This window comes from Grus americana, chromosome 19 (genome assembly GCF_028858705.1).
Source record: "Grus americana isolate bGruAme1 chromosome 19, bGruAme1.mat, whole genome shotgun sequence".
Classification (NCBI taxonomy): Eukaryota; Metazoa; Chordata; class Aves; order Gruiformes; family Gruidae; genus Grus; species Grus americana.
Window position 1 is genome coordinate 1313325 of NC_072870.1, and position 13071 is coordinate 1326395.

At 48.2% G+C, this 13071-nt stretch overlaps 1 protein-coding gene across 4 annotated transcripts in view; it reads left to right on the plus strand.

The window, feature by feature from the left end:
• CALN1 (calneuron 1) overlaps window positions 1-13071 on the plus strand; it is a 157308-nt gene that overhangs the window by 43073 nt on the left and 101164 nt on the right. The window lies entirely within an intron of this gene.

The following is a 13071-nucleotide window of genomic DNA, read 5'->3' on the forward strand; positions in this document are numbered from 1 at the left end:
ATTTCAAATGCAGAGAACAAGGGTTTTTCTGCTGTGCCTCCCCTGATTACAGCACATCTGCTGTAACTGCCCTTGAGATTTGCAGACAACTGTCAAGAGCTGATTCAAGTGGCATCAGGGCTGCAACCCACTGTCAGGGCCATCCCGTTGCATGAGGGAAACTTGTCCTTGATTCGTTCCCCTGCTGTTTGCATGGAAATGGTCTCTGGCTGGACGTGGGAAGGGAGCCCAATCTCATTTCCATCCTTCCCATGTCTCCCTGCTGTCAGCCTGAGCCACATCATGTGGTCTGCAAGCTTCAAGAGCCCTCTCAGCATCATCTTCCCACCAGCAGCTCCGGAGTGGGAGCAGCGGCTGCAGGAGGCAGCGAGGCACAGCCCCATGCCCAGACCAACCTTCCCTAAGCAGAAACCAACACTCAAGAGGCTGGGGATCATCTCCGCTAATTAACAGCAAATGAAGTGAATCAGGTGTAGAGGAGCTGTCTTTTGAGAAGGCAGTGGCCAAGTCGCTGTTAATGCAAGTGCTGCATCCATTTAATGTGGCTGATCCCCCATTATAACTGTGCTATTGAATTGGAGAGCAGCAGAGTTCATTCATCTCTGTTCACAAAGAGTATCCCCCTCATTCTTCAGGGGAATGGTTAGAGCTCTTTAACTAATCATCCATTTATTCTCTGGCTGTTAAGCACAGGCTTCTTGTTAGAATGTAGTTATATTTTTTCTGACAGCCTTTTGCTTTACAAACACCTATTTTCGAGAGCTTTGTGTCTTCGCCATGAAGATATGCCCCAGTTCTTAGCCCAGCAGAGAAGACCTCAACCCCAGGCCATTTTTTTCCGCCTGCAAACACAGAAGTGGTACCAAATTGATTCATGTCTGCTAAAGCCAGAGCAGCATAAGAAGCTGGAGATACTTTTCTGTGTGCCAGCTACCCAATTACAGCCTAGCCACTGGAAATTATATGTAATATTGGGTCAGCAGTGTTTTGTCGCTCAGACTAGATCAGTGCCTGGGTGTGCTGGTAATCGGTGAAGGTACCACTGCTTACTGCCCAAACCTAAAACAGCAATAGTCTTTCTGCCTTTAAGCATAAACTGTCTCAGGGTGAGTAACAAAATGTTCTTCCTTGAGAAGTTAATGTCAGTGTATGGGAGCTTTGTGGATATATCAAGCTGTGATAGCTTGATGCCAATAACATATTTGCATTTAATCTTACAGGCTGGGAAAGAGATGCCGAATTCTCCTTGGTTTCTTTTTCAATGAGATTTTGATCCCGAGGGAGTTCCAGCCTATTGAGAAATTCCAGTCACACATATTAAATTATTAAAGGTTTGAAGCTGGGGAAGTCGGTGGGAATTTTCTATAATGCTGCTCTGCGCTCAAGGCTCCAACAAGTGCCTGATCTGTCAGGATTTTTTTCTAGCAGATTTTTTTTTTTCTTTTTCACATCTAGCATTGCATCTCTCCATGCTGTTCACTTTAGGAAGGATTTCTGTGAGTGTGGGCTCTGGGATGCTGCAGGGTGAAGGTGCTGCGCAGCCCGGCTGGAACGCAGCGTGTCTCCCCATGCACGGCCTTGCAGTGAAAACCCACTAATACTCCGTGTTAGCAGCCTGCGGGCAGTGGGTGAAGGATAATATGGAGATCAGGAAATGAAAAATATTTGTGACTTCAAGTAACATAAGGGGGAAGGAGTCCGGGTTTTCGGATGAACACGCGCCGTTCGGAGCAGTGTGCCTAGGGTGCTGCTCTGCCTCTTCTCCGACTCGTTATTTTTCTCCCATGAAAACTTTTCCGACTTGCATCAGCCATCTGTCGACTTTAACTCCACTCTGTTTTTTTCCATCCTTCTTTAAATACTGTGCTGGCAGCAAGGAAAGGGGCTGGAGAGATAGCGGGTCACTCTGCTGATGGCTTGTCTATTCCTAGCAGCGGTGTTTGCTATTTGTGGTTCTGTAGTAGCATGAGGGCTTTTAGAAGCTGTCACCGTCACAAAGGGAATTAACTCGCAGAGAGCTATATTAGGTGATACTTAACTTTATAACATCAAGTAAATGACGAAGTTGAAAGTGGCAGGCCATCCATAACCTGTCTCTTAGGGACCACGAAGTACGGTGGGGGCTCAGATGGATGTTATTGCCATATGCTTAGCGGTTTCTATGCATGAGATTATAAATTAAGGCTGGGAGGAACTGTTTTATGTATAGATTTTCTGGCTATTGTTGGTTGACATAAAATTGTGGCACAGTTTGTGCATACTCTGTGGTTTCCACATCACTTGTAAAACCAGCTTCTGTCCTCACATTACGAACTGCTAGGAGTATTTTTAATAAAAAATGGTGGATGGAAATAATCATGTCAAGCTTGAGTCATCCACCTCCATAGGCGCTATCTAAAGGGTATTGTCAGGAGGTAAAAACATTTCCATAGTAGGAATCTGACAAATATCACCTGAAGGGAAGCACATGCATTATAAGTAGGCTTTGCAAAAAGTGTCTGTGAAATGCATGCTAGTCAGTGCCTTGCAGAGAAAACCCAAATGTGAACCACAGCAGCAGCTATTTGTCCAGAAAGACATCGTGATAAATCCTTACCTGACCCAAATTCCTTTAAAATCAGCAGAGCCCATGCAGGAAGAAATGTTGCTGCATGGCGGCAGGACAGCTGTTGGCATCTGGTGCCTTAGACCACGTAGCCCCTGCTCCACATAGGGTCTGTGGTATCTACAAGGCTTTTTCCAGGCTGGGAGACATTTTTTATTTTTTTTTTTCCTGGTTGTAGACATCAACGAGTCCTTAAGGTTGAGATCTGGAGTGGAAATGCCAGTGCATGTTCTGCCTGCCTAAACTGGAGATGTCAGCAGAGCAATGCATGAGATGGGGGCAAAACTCTTGGCTGCAGGACCTTGGGGTGCAGTAGACTTCAAGGCAGGAATCTGGGGACTTCCCTCACCAGGGAACGTTTCTATCGTTATAGATTATACAACATGTTGCAGGACATGCTTTACCTGGTTTCTGTTTCTTTCCAGCAACCCCCCCTTCTGTCACCTGCAGAAGCTCTCAATTGGGATGCTCTTTCTTGGGCTCCTGTGTAGAAGTGAACTGTGAGTGGCTTCAGAAACAGCTCCTGAAATAATTTAAAGGGCATGGTTAAATGATGCCTACATGGATTTTAAATTAACAGTTGTCTCCTGCTTGCCAATAATGCAGGCAATGACAAGTGGCTGAAGAAGTGTTGGGGCTGCAGCTGGTTCTGCAGTCCCAGCAGCACGACGAGGTGGTCAGTCGTGGATCTGGTGACACGCTGGGTCCCTGCTGGGGGGGGGGATCGGGTAAAATAGTCCCACGTCGCAAACACAGCCACACTGTCCTAGCCCTGCCTCTGAAAATACGGCCAAAATCAGGGGTGTTTAGCATCTTGCGCATGTCTGATATGATGGCCCTTGGATGTTGTAAGTCCCAGGAAAGGAGGGACTCTGATGCTGAAGAGCACTGTCATCTTGTGGGCTCGTTTGGGGGTTGTTATTTAGCAGAAACCCCACGGGCCACGAGGATTGTAGCTGCTCCAGATCCTAGTTCACTCTCATGTTATCAGGAAGGCTCGGTAAACAGCCTCTTTCATGCTGCAGAGTCAGGGCTGCCGTGCAACTCCTCATATCTCTCTCTAGGTGTTGATTTTTCTCCGGGTCTGCTTGTTTGCTAGCAGATATTTTAATCCTGCTGATGGGCGCAGGAGGTAAAGGGGCAGGTGGATTCCCTCCAGCCAGCTGGCTGCACCGTGTCAGTGGCTGAGTGATTATCTTTGGTGTCCCAGGTGAGATCAAACAGTGTTTTGGAGAAGCAGTGTGCTTGAGGAGGGAAGCCCAGGGGGAGAGGCATTAGTCACTTGACTGACTCATGTAGCAGCAACAAGGCTGAGTCTGCTCTGCATGGCTTTTTGTCCATGGGAAGAAAAAACACTTGGAAAAGTGGAAAGAGAGAGAAATAAGAAAGAAGGAACATCTTGCTGGTGAGGAAGGAGTTGCAAGGATACTCTCCTGGGATAGGAGACATAGCAAGGGGGAGCGTGTGCTGGGGTACGGCCATACTGGGATGCTCTGACGGCCGGCATGTGGATTTATGCATGGATCTCCAAGACCGTGCTTCAGTGTAAGCACTGCAAGCAGCCTGTTAATTAACTGGATGAAACTCTATAAAGCTCATTTTCTCTTTTGCAGAGTTCTTTTTAAAGAGGGTTTATCCACAGCCTCTCCACTGTGAGTGATCATGGCTGGAAATGGAATAATTTATGTCTTATATTGGGCTTTAATAGTGTTTCATGTCTCTGAATATAAAACTGCGGCATCACTATGCAAATTCTTCTGCGGACAGAAGCAGCTGTAACTCTCACTTCTGCTGAGCTCCTTCTGCTAGTTTTCCAGTAACATATTTTAATTACAGTGTGGGTTTCTTTGGGACTCGGTAGTTTCAGGTATGAAGTAGCCTCCATTTAAGAATAGCAAAAACTGGCGCAGTATTAAAATTCTGCATAGTATTATTTTATTGCAAGGTGCACATTTGCTCCAGACGGTGTCCAGTGGATGAAAGGAGTTGCTGATGGAGGAACTGTGGCTCCCTGTCCCAGGCTGCTTGCCGGCTTAGCCCTGATGAGGGTCAAGAGAATTCACCGAGGGAGAGATTTATAGTTATAATTCACTGTGGTCTGCCCCAGCCTCATTAGTAGTCTCCAGATGTCAGCGTTGACTGGAGCAGCCAGCAGATGCGAGGCCCCTGCCCCGCTGCAGTGCATCTGGCGTGGCTCAGTTCCCCCACGCTGGCTTGGGAAACTTCCCCTCGCCTCGCACAGAGCGGTCCTGCATGCCGCAGAGAGACAGATGTCTGTCCATCCAGCCCCAGCATCACCGACCTCTCACTCTTGGCCTCCAGAAAAGCTTTATTTCACTGAAATTAGTAGCACTTCCCACCAAAAACTGGCAATGATAATGCTTGGACACCCAAAGTGGCTGTGCCCAGAAGGGTCTGGCTCCTCTGGGTTTCAGCAGAGAGCAAGACCCTGTCTTGGGGATGTTAGCTGCTGCATTGCCTTAGGGACCATTGGGGCTTGAAGGTCAGCACTGGGTTTTCTCCAGCACTAGAGAGTCTCAGCAGGAAGGTGGCAGAAAGCTATGGAATGGGGGGAAAACTCCAGAACAGCAAGTATTTCCACCCTCCAGTGCTTTACAGCCCAAGCCCTGTACAAGGTGCCAGTTCTCTGGCAGGTTGATTACCCAGGGGGATAAATGTTTTTTTTGGGTGCAGCCTTGGCAAGAGCTTGCAGATGCTTTGTGGCTCTGTTCCCCCTGCCCCACACCCACTCTGCCAAGGGGGGATGTTTCACCTCCCTGCCCCCCAAATACAAGAACAGGCATCAGCATCAGCTCTGAGGAAAGAGTCCTTACAGCAAGAAAGTATAAATAAAATGAGATTGGCTGCCAACAAATTGGAATTACAGGGACACCATCTGGACAACAATTAAAGAGATTGTTTGAACTCCAGCTATGCTGACATAGTTATAGGAACTGGCTGGCGAGCAAGTGAGTTATTAGTGGTGGATATTCAGATATCCTCGGTCAGAGGCTTGAGGGTTTCTGGCTTGTGGTAGTTGAGAAAGAGCATCTTCGAGGTGGAAGAAGATGGTTTTGGGGAGAGGGCTGCAGGCTGGGTCTTCATCCGTCTCCTTCTAAATCTGCTGGTTTTGGCTCTCACCGCAGAGATGCCGCTGAGGCCTCGGTGCCGGGCTGATGCTCCTCGCAGCCGTTTCAGATGCTGCCCATTCGCCTGCGAGTCAGGCTCTCGGTGGAGTGAGCTGATAACTCGCTGCCCGCGTTGCCTCGGGCCACGGGAATGGAGCAAATTCAGATCAAGAGCTAAACATGCTTTAAAAGGCATTTAAATCTTGCTGCGACATGTTTATACAAATTTTAATATGGATTTTTAATTTTTTATGCAAGCTTCTAGGCTGGATCATTAATTTTACAAGTTCCTTCAATCCTTCAGGCCTTAAAACCCTGGCTTTAGCAAGTTGTTCCTATTCCACTAAGTGTTGCTGTGTGGACTCAAGGGTCTCATCCTTACCTGCTACCTTGTTATTCTGCAGGTGTACTCCCTGGGCAGTGGCTTTTAGCTGGGCATGGGAGGACAGGGGCCAGGGTAGGGTGTCTGCATCCCAGACACATAGGGATGTGACACACCCCCTGGGATTTAAGCAAGGAGACTAAATGCTGCTCTCTCCCCTGTTTTCCAGCTGAAGGCACAGGAGAGCTGTGGGTACAGTGGGGTGTTGGTGTGTTGTACTCTGCGCGCCCAGCCAGACAGCCACCTCTGAGCACACCTTTTCATGCTGGTCCAGCTCCCAGTGAGCTCGTCTGGGACACGGTCAATCTGTCCAGAGCATCTTTCCCTGCCAAAGGGAGACACCAATTTCCAGCCCAGGTCTGGGGCTTTAGGGGCTGAGCAGGGCTGGCAGTGCCACAGGAACAGAGATTTCCATCCACAACAGCCTGGGAACAGCTTCCCCATCCCAGAAATGGAAATGATGGTGCTTCATTTTTGAATCGGGCAGGAAACGTCTCAGCCATCCGGCTCCTTCCCAAGTTGTGGGGTCAGGGCACTGGGGAAACCTCAGCTCTGCACAATCCACAGCAGCTCCTGAGAGTCAAACAGCTGGTCCCCAACTGAAAATGACTCTAATAAGCCTTTTATTCTTATTTAACTACACAGACAGAGGCATGAACCTGGACTCTGGCCTGTGTTTAAGCTGCCTTAGACATCCCTTCCGTGACGCTGAGTGCCAAGCAAACGGCTCACTATTTATTTCATTTCCTGGGGACTCCTTATCGGTGCTGGGCTCGGGGGCTGATGCGTGGCTTGAAAAGAGCCTGGACAAGCTGCCTTCAGAGCGAGTCAGAAGATGGATGGCTCAGCGTGCCGGTGCATCCCAGCAGCACCGACCTGAGCGAGAGAACCCGAGCACTGGTGTGGATGGTGGCAAAGTGCAGGAGCAGGATAGATCTGAGGGTCCCGCAAGCGCTGACAGGTCTGCAGTCACACAGTGTCCTATAGTTAGTCAGCATTAGGCTTCACAAGTTCCTCCTTTAATCACCATGATTTTAAATACTTGAGGATTTGGAGGTTATCGTGATGCTCTGCACACTCTGCACATGCCCTTTTTGTGGTTGTGATGCTGTGGACTGCCAGGTGCCCCTCTGATATTTTAGCTAGGCTGTGTAAGTTCATTGTGTCTTTCAGCACATCAGCTTTAATCAAGTCATAGCAAACCATAAACAAACCTGAATCAATTCCCTTGCCTCCATCGGAGCAGTCACCTCACCAAAGCACAAACATCTGCAAAAAACCTCTGTACTGCACTGCATGTACATGCTCTCTACAGACGAACATTCAGAAATAGGTTTGCCCCCTAAATAATGAAGTTTAGGAGTTAAATATATATACAGAGAAGCAGGAGTCCAGTTATCCATTTGTTGATCTTCACTGGGATGTTTTGGCCATTGCTGATCCTTTTGTGCCTCAGTTTACCCAGAAGCAACGATACTTGTGAGGGGGGAGGAGAGCAATACGTCCGCCACTGCTTGGGGTGCTGCAAGACCTCTGGGTCCAAGCATCATCTGTGGATCCTGTCCCCATAAGCAATGGCTTTGCTTTGACTCCCCAGTCCCCGTGCCACTGTGCCTGCGGTCACAAACGAGCCTGTTGGTGACACAGTGGGGGACTGGCACAGAAGGATACTGTCTTGGCACAACACTGCTGCAAAAATGACAGGGAGAAAAACTCAGTGATCCGGAGAGGATTTCACCTGGCTCTTTTGAACTTATTTTTTTCAAACGCCACTGAAAGCAATGCAATGTCAAGGTTAGTGCTCCTGGCCTCCGTCTGGCTGTTGGGGCATCTGCTCAGCAGTAGCAGACAGCATCCCTGTCCTGCTGCGCTCCTGGGCAGCAGCCATCGCCCACAGCTGCTCCTTCTGAGCCTGCTCTGCCGAGGGTGTTTGTGGTCCTGGTCCTCTTGCCCCTGCTTACGAGAAAGTGGAATTTATCTTCCTGAGGATGAGGCCAGTGGCTTGGCAGGGTGAGAAGTTGCTTAGCGGGGTGCAAGTCCAGATGAGGGAGGCAGATGACAGTAATGCCGGGAATTAAACAAAGAGATCTGGCCATCCTCTCCCTCTGGCTGGAAATCTTTGTTTCCCAGTTTCCCTTGCCCAGTTGTGGGCCCTGAGAGTGTCTCAGCCCTACCTGAGATGAGAAATAGGTGCAAAGCTGGACTTATCAAATGGGCTGTGTAAGGATGCTCCCTCCCAGGATTTGCACTGGGCATTTTCCCGAAGTCAGAGCTGGGGAAGGCAGGAGGAGAGGAAGGGCAGCAGGGGAGGAACGTGGGGCTGGCTGTGCCACAGCAGGAGGGGGCAGGATGGGTGCTGGGCAGGAGGGAGTGGAGGGGGCAGAGGGCAGAGTTTGGAGGTGGAGAGGAGGTGAGAGGATGAGCAGCTGCATCCAGTGTTGGATCTGCTGTTCCTGGAGCTAAATGAGCTGGCAGCCAGCGCTACGTGCAGCAGTTGTCAGCTTTTGCAGGACCCTGCAGCCACAGCCACCAGCCAGACGGGTACAGGGGGACGGAGCAGGAGCCCAGTGGGGAAGCGCTGCTTTTCCAGCTTGACTGGCTTTAGCGACATCAAAGAGGATCAGTACAAACCCTTTGAAGTCAGACTTAGCTCCTGCCTGTGAAAACAAAGGGGTGCAAATCTCCCAGGGTGAGCGTGATGCTCTGAGGAGGTGGGTGCTGTGCAGGACTGCAGCGAGGGCCATGCAGGTCACAGCGATGCTCCTGGGCGTGCTGGCGCCCAGTGAGAGCTCAACCACCTTCGCTTTTCTGCTCTGACGCTTGATGTCAGGGATGTGTCCAGGAGCACAGGCTGTGCAGCAAAGCTCCCCAGAGCCAGGCAGAGAGTGGCAGTTCATAAAACGCTTTGCCAGCCTTCGGTGCCAGAGCGGCCACTGCAGTGGAGGGTGCATGGGCGGAAATCACTGCAGTTCCTAAGGCTGATGCCAGTCTGGCTCAGATTATTCACTCTGCAAATTAAACGAGTTAAAACTATGCTGGATCTTTTGCAGACTAAGGTCCTGCACCCCGCATTGCTGGGTGATGCTGCTCCATACAGGGCTGCGCTCCCAGTGCAGCAGAGAGGGCTCAGCCAGGGACTCTCTGGGGGCACCATGGTCCTTGCACCACGTGGGTTTGTGGAGGACCTTGCGTCTGCCTTGGTCTCCTGTTCATCTCCACACCAAATGACTGTTGTGCCCTGGATCCAGCTAAGAGGACCAAAAGAGAGGGCTTGTGGTCCCCTGTGCTGTTGGGACCAGCAGCAAGACCCATGTGAGCATCACAGGGAGCAACACTCGAGTCACACATCGTGGACCTCGGTGTCCTCAGGGACTGGGTACACAAAGTCCTGGCACCATTCAGGTGGGATCAAACATCTGTCTGGAATGTGAATGGTTTGACAAGTAGTGAGTTGCTCCGTCCCACACCGGTCCTGCCTGGAGCTGAGGTGTTGCAGGCAGCACTGAGATCCTTTGCAGGAGTAACCGTGAGACAAGTAAGAGCAAGAAAAATAACTTTAAGATAAGTTAGCATTTGGAATTTTCAATCTTTACTATTGCAGAAGAGCACAAAGTCTTTTTAAAATGTTTCCTTTATTTTGATAAGAATTCTATAAAAAAATATATGAAAAACCCCAAGCCCTTGGTAGTGAAAGATATTTATGTCTCATGTTCCTGACTGTGTATCATTAGGATGTCATTTAAGAATAAAGTCCTTCTTTCTAAATAAGCCATTAGAACACAAGCCTATTAGCAACATGTGGGATGAGGCAGTATTTTGTATTTTAGGATTATTCTTTTGGGCAATTTCTATTTAATTTGCTAGGAAACACAAATCTCATTACTTTTCTTTCAACTAAATCTAATCCAGGGCATGAGATTTTGTGAATAGGTTTGGATGGGGAGGGGGAAGAAATATGGCTGTGTAACTGATTGTAATTGCTGTTACTTCCCGAAGGTAAAAAAGATTTGAAGCATTTTTTTTCCTCAGCAATTCTTCATGTTTGCACATAAGGAGTAAATTGTGCTTTGCAGGGACACAGTAATTTCTGCCTTTGAAATGTGAAACTGTGTTTGCCAATGTGTCTGATGGATGAAATGTCCATCACAAGTACTTAAATGTAGCTTGTCACTGCTTTGTAAATTTGATTTCAGTGTTGCAGAAGGGAAAATGAGAAAATAGAGAGAGAGTTGGAGGATATCAGCGAAACAACGTTCTCTCCTGCTTCGCCCCTCGGGAAGGTGGACGTGCGATGGGCTCAGGTTTCCCTCTATAAAAGCACCAGAGGTAACGTCATCCCTGCACAGGCTGCAGGAACCAAGTCTGTACCTCTGGGGCTGGCGGTGGGAGTTAACAGCCCTAGGACAGGCGCTGCCTCCCAAACTCAGCTGTGCAAATATGGGATTTTTCAGTTCACCAGCAGTTTAAAAAAAAAAGACAGACAGAAGTAAGGGGATCCATTTCCGTTTGAGCCCAATCAGCACATTTTTATTTTTGCTTTTTTTTCCACGAATCGGAAGCTGGGAAAAAAATCTCATCTGTTCCAAAACAAAGTGTTTCATTTAGAATTTGATCTTTTAAACTTATTTCTGTTCTGAAGGTGCGGCAAACTTGTAGATTTTTGCCTGCCAAGTCACGTGCTTCCATTAAAAGAGTCAAACCAAAACATTTTGTTTCAGCGGGAGCTTGGAGAGGCAGCTCGTGCAGCTGCTGCGAGCTGATGAAGTGTTTCAAAGAGGCTGAATCTCTGTTTTCGATGAAAGCACTTCAGGAGACAAATTGTCTTGTGATGCTTTTTCTCCGGCCAAGGCAACGGCAAGGTGGCACGGTGGGGCGAGAAGGAGACCCGCATTCATGGGGGCGATTCCTCCCATCCTGGGCAAGTTGTAGAGGATCCCCAAAACTGGTGGCATCAAGACAGAGTCACCCTGAGACAAGCAACTTTACGTCCATGGGGTCTCGTTCCTTCAATGTAGCCATCAGGCAAACAGCCTCTCAAGTGCTTTAATTGCTTCATTGATGAGCTCCGGTGAGCTGAGCCGGGTCTGCTGGCGAGCCCACGAGGAATGGGCATTTCAGCCCAGCGGTGCTTCTGAGCAGTAAAAATATGCAAGGTTTGGCTTGGATTGAGATGCAAAAAGAAAGCACACTCCCCACTCCCCCCACCCCCTATTTTGGGGCTGTTTAAGGGGTTAGGTAGCTAACGACTTCTTCAGAGTTCATTCCAGTTGCCTTCCGGGCTCGTTTCTCAATAGCTTTATTTTGCTATATTCCCCATCTTCGTTTTTCTCTCTGTCTCATTTTTCACAATAAAGGGTGGAATATACGAGCCGAGGAAATGGAAGCAAAGCAAATAAAGAGGCTGGTTAAATACAGGGCTCTGGAGGGAGGTTCTGGCTGGCCTCAGGCTTTCCTGCTGTCCTGCACTGAGGTCCGGCATTTTCTGCCTGCCCTCTTTTTGCTCTGATAATAGCAAACGAGAGACATGCTTTGGTTTCTGTAACTCCTATTGATAAGGGTAAGGCTTGTGTGTCCTTTTAGGGAGAGAAGGTCACATAATAAAAATGCAGAAGGATATTGGATTAGACAAGCAGCCTCTCACTTAAAAAACTGTTTATCATTAGCTATTCTAGGGTTTTAGAGGGGTTTTTCTGAGCCAGTGATTGGAGGAATTTTTCTGCATGTTAAGTTTATTGTCTTCTGCGTAACAGTGCAGCGAGTCAAGGCTTTTGGCTGGATTGTACGTGCCCGATGGACACCTTGCGCGTGTTGCTATGGCACGAAAGGAGTTTTGCTGTGGGAAAGTGCTGACTCCGTAATGCACTGGGTGATGTCTCCGGTGGTGTTTATTTGCAATAACAGAAGCCCTAAGCTGCTGTTTTCAGGTATTTTTTGCAGTTATTGTGCCTTCTAACACTTTCCAGGGTGCTTTGCAGCACACGACTTCAGATTTGGAATCATAGTGTTAAGTCCTAGTAAATAAAAAGCTCTCCTGATAACTTGTTGACCTTGGCAGCATCTGTTTCTCCATCAGAACAATGTTTAAAGCCAAACATTGCACATCCTTGAATTTCCCAATTGCTTGGCTGCATGGAGGGGCTGCCCATGAAGTGTTTCTTGAGAGGCAGAAGGGTTGACATCCTCCTCCTCACCTAGCCAATGGAAGAGCTGCATTCAGCTTGGAAAGAGACTTGTTATCTTCGAAGTAAAACGTGCTTATTTTGCAAATGTGAAATTCTGATCCCATTGATATAAGGAGCAAAATTCCTATTGACAGAGCTGGGCTTTCACTCTCTATAGCTGAAGAAATCGGATAACGGGCTAAGCTCCTTAGGGTCTATTTCTCTTTCTAATGGAAAGCTTTTTAGTACCAACTCCTTGAGAAAGTTTCATCCTCACAGCCTGAGTGTGCATCCCTGATTTAGTGCTAAAAGACTGGATGTCACGTCTCATTGTGGGACGTAGCTGCATGTGTCCATCTGTGCACATGAGCACGGGTAATATGGACATCTCTTACCTACTGCCTGGCAAGGATACGTCAGTTCTTGACTGCATGAAACCAGTCCCATCCCAGTTTGTAATGCACCTGAGCAAGCCTGCCTGTGTGAGTGGGCCAGCCCAAGGCTGGTGTGGGTGTTTAGACTGAGAATTGATGATGGAGAAAAAAGAGGCTCTTTTGAACCTTAGTCCTTTGGGTAATTACCAGTATGATAATTTATGTGGTTCATTATTAATCAAGTTTTTGCATTCCCATTTACCTCTTTCAGCACTTGTTCATGAGGCCTCTGAGGCTTTGACGGGGTGGGAGCAAAACAAATTAAAAGAATGGACTAAAAAGAGAAACTCTGAGGCAGTTCTATGAACCTGTCTGCTTTAGCTCTAAAAGGGATTAAACAAATTGAACTGATGCCAGCTTT